This window comes from Grampus griseus, assembly GCF_964374135.1.
Source record: "Grampus griseus genome assembly, chromosome: 10".
Classification (NCBI taxonomy): domain Eukaryota; kingdom Metazoa; phylum Chordata; class Mammalia; order Artiodactyla; family Delphinidae; genus Grampus; species Grampus griseus.
In genome coordinates, this window is record NC_139004.1 from 96720820 (window position 1) to 96729068 (window position 8249).

Consider the following 8249-nt stretch of genomic DNA (forward strand, 5'->3'; position numbering starts at 1 on the left):
ATAATGACATTTGTAAGGTGATTTACATTTGATAAACATGACCCCATTGATCCACACAACCACCCCTGAGATCAACGTTGTCATACTCGTTTACAGCAGGGAGACAGAAGATCACTCAGTCAACAAATATTTGCCTACGTGTGCGGAGCCCTGCGCCAGGCCCTGGGGGAGAACAGGAGCAGGGCGCTCATGGGCCACGTCCCCTCAGCATCCTCTGTCTGGCAGGAAAGGGAGACATTCATCCTGTACTCGTGGGATGAGTTTGCTCTGTGGAAAAATCTAGGAGCCATAGGAGCTTCACTTGGTCTGGGAGGGGAGCAATGGCAAGAACCATTCCACCCAGGGTCACATGCCCCCAAGTTTTGTGTGTTGCCTCATCATGGGACCCGGCACACTGTTTACAGACCTGTTTGTCCACCCCTGGCTTCCGAGTTAGTATCTGAGCCCCTTAGGAAGAGTGCCTGTGTCCTAATCACCTTCATAAACCCACCACCCAGCAGAGGGGCTGGCAATATGGTGGCTGCTCAAAAAATATTTGCCCAGCGAAAGCCCAACTCCTCTTCCATGCCCACATGCCCTCCCTCCTTTCGTTCCCTGGGCCTTCCTCTCCTTCACAATAATCCACAGAGATTAGGACAGTGGCTCCCTAGCCCAGGCCCTGACCATAATTCTCCAACCCAGAGGAGTTACACAATGTTAACTATTCCAAGTATAATAGAATAAAAGTGTTGGGGGAGGCGGGCAGGGGGAGGGGCCAACAGTTTTCAGACACTTACTCTGTGCTGAGCTTTCTATCTTTATTACGGTAAATCTCATAACAAGCCTGGGAGGTAGGTAGTAGGTGGCAGGGCTGGGATTTGCATGCGGGCAGCCTGGCTCCACACTCCTGTACTCATGTTCACCACATTCTGCTGCCCCATCACACTTTCCCCTAAGCTTCAGTGAGTGGCCTGTGCTATTCTCAGCCAAGGACAGACCTCAAAGATGGTCATTCAGACTTCTTCCCTTCCACACTCCAACCTTCCTAGAATCAGAAGATTCTTCTGGAAGCTCCAGCCTCACTTTCTGAAGGCTACAAAGCATCTTCCCAGGATTTCCCACTTCCAGTTTCTAGCCTCTTGTTCCTGAAGACACCCTGAAGGACACATGGATATAGGTACAGTCCACTGGGTTGAACCAACCAAAGAAATTGACACCTGAAAGATATCATTCTCTACCTGCTCACCTGGGTAATAAAATCAGTGAGGATAATAACAATAGAAACAACAATGTGTATCCTTGACTGAGCTCTTAGTTGGTGCTGGCCTTCAGCTGCGCCCTTGTCAAATTTCATCTCATTTAATCCTCACAACAACCTTCAGAGGTATGTACTACTTGATTTCCATCAGGTAAGCTTCTTGAGAACAGAGCTATATTGGTTTGGGCCTTCCAGGAAGCTGACAGCAAGACAGAATTAGACATGCAAGAGACTTATTGGGAGACACATCTCTGAAGGATAAAGGAGAAGGAGAAGGGGGAGGCTGGAAAGCCTCTGACCCTGATCAGGTCTGACACCCACGGAGAGAGAGGGGGACAGAAGGATTGGGCAAGAAGAGCCCAGGCTGCAGTGGCCTACACCCTCATTGCAGCCTCAGTATTAACAGGGTGGTGCAGTGGAGGGAGGCTAAAGTTAGCTTCTTTGCAGCTCTTAAGAGTTTCTCTCCTAAAGTTGCTCTGAACAGCGTGATCCCATGGCTGTCACAGAAAACTGTGTTCCCTGCTGACTCCCCAGCACCTAGAATAGTGCCTAGCCCAATGCATTCAATAAATACTTATTGAATCTACCTGTTACTTGAATGAATCCCCTTTTATGTATAAGGAGACTTAAGTGCAGAAAAGTTGAGTGACTTGCCCACGGTCACACAGCTGGTAGGTTGTCCGGCCCAGATTTCAGTCCTGGTTTTCCCACTCCAAAGCCCATACACTTAAGGCTGTGTTTCTCTGTAACCTGGCTTCCCCACCTCCCTCCTCTTTCCCTGCACTGAGCATCAAAACACTGCTTGGGTGTAATATCAGGATTTTTTTTCTTGCCTTTATTCACTCAGTCAATCACTCATTCATTCATTCAGCAAATATTTCTCAGGTACTGCACAGGATGGGAAAGGTCCCTCCCTTGAGAAGCTCACAGCCCAGGGTAGGGCGGCAGTCACATAACAAAGGATTAGTGTGCGATGTGACAGGGTTACAGTGGCAGGGCACTGCCCAGAGTTGAGTCTCAGGATGTGGTGGGTCAAGAAGTGGAGCAGAAGCCCACCTAGGCCCAGCTAGCTTCTATTGCTGCCTGCCTCACATGCCACCCACACTGCCAGCCAGGGCACAGAACTTCTGGAGGGAGTTTCACCTCCGAACACCCAGGTCAGCCAGGGGTCTTTGGGGCTGGAAATGCTGATAGTATGAAATCACTTTAAGGAGGGAATGGTAGCAAGCCTGGTAACCATGTTTACACAGAACTGAACACAAAAATACAGAGGGAAATGGCCAGCCTAGGAACCCACCACACATCTATTGAGGTGATGTTTTAGTCAATCAAATGTAGGCTACATTTAATGAAAAGATTGAATAAGGCCTTTAAAAGTCTATCATACATTACTTGAAAACCACTTAGAAACTCCTGTTAGAGGTCCTAAACAAAACAGATGTCAATGATCAAAACTGACAAGACAAAAAAAAAAAAATCCTACAAAGATAGTATCTTTAGCAAAGTAGAAAAATATGTCCCAGAGAAAACAGGAAAACTCCAGGAGTGGAGCTGAAATCAGAGAATCAAAAAATTATGTAATCCGTTACAAAAATCGCAAACAACCTAAATATCCAGCATTGTGGGACTCAACAAATGTGAAGCTCACAAAACGGGCTTTAAAAAAATCAGGTTACAGCCCAACTCCGTTTATTGCATCATGTACGTATATTCACTGAGGGACGTCTGAAGGCTGTTAATGAAAATGTTACCAGTGGTGCCCTCAGCATGGTGGAATTTCACGAGATTTTTATGCTCTTCTTTCCAGTCGTCTGTGTGTTCAGATATTTTTAAACAAGCATAGATCATTTTAAAAACAAGAAAATGTATAAAGTTATTTTTACTTTGAAAACCAAAATAATCAGAAAAGCACTGAAATGATTCCAAACGCTATGGACAATGAGGAGATAAAAGGAAGATGACAGTCCAGGGAAGACCACCTAAAAGACCTTTTTATGAACATATTAAAAAGGAGGCAGTTTTCACAGAGAGCCGATTGTTAAATGAGACTCAATAAGTAGACTTCAGGGTCCTCTCCAGAATGTCTTTAATGCCTGTGATACCACATGCCTGGCACATGACAGGTGGTCAGCAAATATTTGTTGCATGAATCAATGAACAATCATTTTGGTAGCTATCTGCTCCTTGTAATTTTATCTCTATTCCTTTCAAATTTGGGTGAATTCAAATGGATTCACCAGATCTTATTTCCTTTTATTTACAGTGTCTGTGGTAACTCCAAAATTTATACATAGGTGCAGCTGAAAAGGAAGCAGTCTAGCTGGAGATTCATCCTGGAGGCTTGTCTTGAAACTGTGTACACGGTACCTTAAATATGACTGAGAAGATGCCAACTGTTCACATCTAAGAAAATGGAGGCTGACGGAAATGATGGAGAACTACAGTCCTCTCAGATGACCCCTTGGCTCTACCAAAGGACAAAGCCAGTCAACTAGATCACAGGAACTTGGTCAACATTCTTGACCTGGCCTCTGTCCTCCACTCCAGCCAAACCCCACAGCCCATCAATCATGTACACCCTTGCCTCACTGTCTCAATGGGTTTAGAAGCCAGGATCCCTGAGCATTTTTATGGTGGCCCCCAATGACTCCTGCATCCTGGTATTCACATTCTTGGATAGAGTCACTCCCATCCTGACTCTGGGCTTGGCCACACGGCTTGCTTTGTTTTTGGCCAGTGGAACACTGGAAAATGTGATGCAAGCAGAGGCTAGATAAGCACTCGCACATTGGGGCTGGTTCCCTTGGAATGCTCCCTTTTGGGACCCAGCTGTCACATAAGAAGGTTGGGCAAAACAAGTGAATGGTGAGAAACCACACTGGGAGAAAGGCCCAGCCCAGCCATCCTAGTGTCCTGCTTTATCAGCCGCATGAGGGACCACAGGGTGAGACCAGCAGCATAATTGCCTGGTCAAACCACAGAATCGTGAGAAATAATAAATTGTGTTATGCCATTAAGTTTTGGAGTGGTTCCTTATGCAGCAGTAAATAATTACAATAACCTCTGATCCCTATTTCCCTGTTAACCCCATGATGACTTCAACTGCTACTCCTCTCCCTGGAGCTTACTCCCTCCACTCACACTGGCTGCCTTGCTGTACCTCAAACACACCAAGTCCCCAGCTCAGGGCCTTTGCACTTGCTGTTCCATTCACCTGGAGAGTATTTCCCCCAGAGACCCACATGGCTTGTTCATTCATGTCCTTCAAATCTACTCAAATGCCACCTTCTCAATGAAGTCGCCCCTCACCAGTCTACTAAAAACTATCACCTTTCCCTGTCAGTCCTTATTCTCTTTCCCTATTCTTTCCCCTTTGCACAAATCCACTTTTAAAAGACTTATAATTTACTTATTTTATTGCCTATCTCCACCCATTAGAATATACTGTAACTCCTTGAAGGCAGGTATTTTTGCCTTGTTCACTGCTGTACCTTCAATGCCTAGAACAACATGGCAGGCACTCAGTAATAGTTGTTGAATAAATGAATGAAAATATAATATGAAAAATGAGATGCTCTGTACATAAAAGAGCTTACGGGAATACTGAGGAGAGATGTCTAACCCGGTTGTGGAAGTTAGGCAGAGCACAAGAGGGTGGGAAGATATTCAGGGCAGAAACCCAAAGTAAAGACACTCTTTGCTCTGGTGGGCACACAGAGCAGGAGGGAAAAAAGAGCCCATGCAATGAAAGAGATGTAACACAGCATGAAGTTTCTGTTCTATAGCCCCTCACAATATGTGTCCAGGTTGCCCCTCCCCTCCCCACAGCTGAAGGGATGTGATCCCCTACCTCCAAGTCTGGTCCTGTTCCTAGTTCCCAGAACAGACCTGACCTGAGATGGCAAGGACTTAAGTCGATCCAGCACCCCTCTGCAGAAACCAGCATCGAGTCACCCCCTGCCCTGCCCAGGCAAGAGCCAGGCGGTTGGGGAGCAGGGTGGCACTGGGGCCCAGTTCTGACAACCAAACTCCAGCCTCATTCCCAGCACCTGGAGCCTTGTCTTAGCAAATGCCCAGTACCTTTGGACTCCAGACCTGCCTTGGCAAGACCACGTTTAAAAATAGAAAACTGGCTTAAGCACTAAGGAGATCTGTTGACTAGAACAACTAAACATTCTAGTGGTAGGTCTGGCTTCAGGCACACGGCTCAATGATGTCATCAGGATTGGGTTTCTCTCCATTTCTTAGTTCTATCTTCAGTAGGGTTGCTTCATTCATCCTCAGGCTCTTTAAAGGCCCCCAGCCTCTGCCATAGCTTCAGGCTCTCACTTTAGGGTGTCAAACTGGCTGCTGTGTCTCCAGCTCCACCTTCTCCCAAACTTTAGCATCAAAGGGAGGACAGCACCTGCCTCTCTACCACCAATCCCAGAAAAGTCTCAGGTGCATTTCATTGCCTATGGCTAGGTCATATGGCCCATCCCTAAACCAATCACTGTGCCTTTTCCCCTCCCCATGCTGGGTGGGAGAAAGGGATTGCTAATTCGATTGGCCAGGTAGGGATCCAGTGTTCTCTCCTCTGTGAGAGTGGAGCCTTGCAGAGATCAAGTAGCCTAGAGGAGAAAACACAAATCTGGGCTGTAACTGGAAAGAAGGGGAATGCTGCTGGAGGGGCAGACAATAACCTCTTACTCCAAGTTTAGTTCCAGAGCCTGGCCTCCAGCAACACAGCCAAAGAAATAAGTCCTTGATTAAAGAATGTTTTATACCTTTTGCTACATTCTACAAAATTCAAAATTAATGGTGAAATCACATCTTTTATGGTGAAATGAAAATCAAAGATGTTCAAATATACATAAACCATTGAAACATATGGGGACTTAAATGATGATAATGATTTTTCAATATAATTTGCTTCCAGGATTTAAAAAAAACAATGTGATGCTATTAACATTCTTCTTTGAAAAAATAAGATAAAATTCAGGAAGGAAGAACAGAGATGACCTAAATAATATCTATTATCAAAAACCCATTTCAACAGATTCCAAAGGTTGTCTGGACTCCTCTCTGGTAATGCAATTTTGTTCTGTCAAATATTTTATGAAAGTTGGTCACTGGCTAGAGCCAAAAACAGGTTTGTTTTTTTCTTTTTTAATGCAGCAATTTGTCCTATATGATTTTTTTAAGCTGGATTTTTTAATTGAGTCAATATTTTTTGTCCATCTGAAGGAATGCATCAAATGTATTTGTTTAGAAATCAGCTATCCTAGCGATTTCTAAAATTGTTAAAGAAACATTTGATTTAATAATTGTTCTGCCCCTTAACTACTTCCTGCTAAGCATCTTAAGGCAGGAGAAGTTGGAGGAAGGTTTGGGTTTTTTTTTTTTAAGCCTGAGAAACTGGGACTTCCCTACATTTCAAAGCACAAAGGCCTATTATTCAAGGAAAGGGGCCAGGGAGGCAGAGCGATTCAATTTTGTAGGCCACTGTGTACTTCTTCCTTTCTCCTGCCAAATCAAGGCTCACCCCGGTCCCAAGTGGACTACATGCACGGCAGTGCTCTGTGAAAAAGTGAAAGCAGTCGAAGAAAAAGAAAAAGCAGCCAGCCAGGAGAGCCTGGGGAGTACTCATTATACTTGAATACAGCCAGTGAAAGGGGCTTTGGCTGAGCTGCCTGGGTGGGGCCACTACATTCAGGCTCCCTTTGTAAATTCCATCTGTGTGCTATCATTTCCTGACCCAGAAACAGGGACATGTTTAGGTCATAAATTTCCCCAGGAACTTTGCCTGGCCACAAAAATCATTCCCTCTGAAGTTCACCGGCTCCTTGCATATTTGGTAAAGGTTTAAGACCATGTTTGTCTGGGATTTCCTCTCCTGATTTACTGAAGGGTCTTCTCCCCATCTCCCTATTTTCCAGAAACTGGGTCCTCCATGAAGGGAAATGAAACTGGGATGTTTATGAGGAAAACTCTGGGGGAAATCAGAAACTCTCCTTCCTCATATGAGAAGCATAAAATGTCTGGCTGGCCCAAAGCTGAAGCTAGTCAAGTGTCAAACCGTAACTTGACTATGTTTGAACAAGTCTGAGAAACTGAGAGTGTAAATGAGAAGAGAAAACAGAAATGATGTAGAGCAGTTGTTCTCAAACTTTAGCATGCATCAAAATGACCTGGAAGAGTTTCTGATTCAGTTCTGGGGCAGGGCCTGAGAAAGTGTGTTTCTCACAAGTGACCACCCTTTGAGAACCCCTGATGTAGGGAGTGGCTGTACCAGGCCTCAGACATCAAGCAGGACATTATATTCAAAGGCTCAATAACATCTGGATTCAAATTCAGTAAAAGTAGTCTGGTACCGACCTACAGACACAGGCTAAGTGCTTTCTAGGGTAGTAGTTATGGCTCTCAATCTACCACACAGTTATACACAAAATATAAAAATATTTGTATAACTCAACTTCATTCTTAGCCTCTATTCAACCAGAGTGGTAAAAATGTAACCTCGGCTAATTTAAAGTCTTCCTCCCACCTTCAGGGAATGCCTCTAGGCTCTGGGTGTTTATGGATAATCACTGTGTGTGGGGGTGGGTGGGTGGGCTGTGATCAGGGCTTGCATTCTGGTCCTTGCTGTCATCTATCCACACAGCTGTCAGATGAAATCGCCATCACCCTGTTTGGCCCGTAGGCTTCAATCCTCGCTGATCATCACTGACATATCCCTCACCCCAGGCTGCATGACCCTTTCTGGCCCAGCACCATTTCTGGGCCACACTGGGAACCTGGAGTCGGCCAGCCCTGTCCTTTCTGCTCCCCAGGGCTCTACTTTTATCAGACTCGCTGTGTGTCTTCTTCCCACCCTTACCTCCCCTCCTCTGCCCAGAACAGTGGATTCTCTGCTCCTCTGAGGGAGAATCTCTCTTCAAAGCTCTTGCCCCCACTCATTCTGGCCATGTCCAGTGATCTCAGTGTTCCCCTAAGGGCTTTAGACTCTTGGAAACCAAAGTAAAAAAGATTC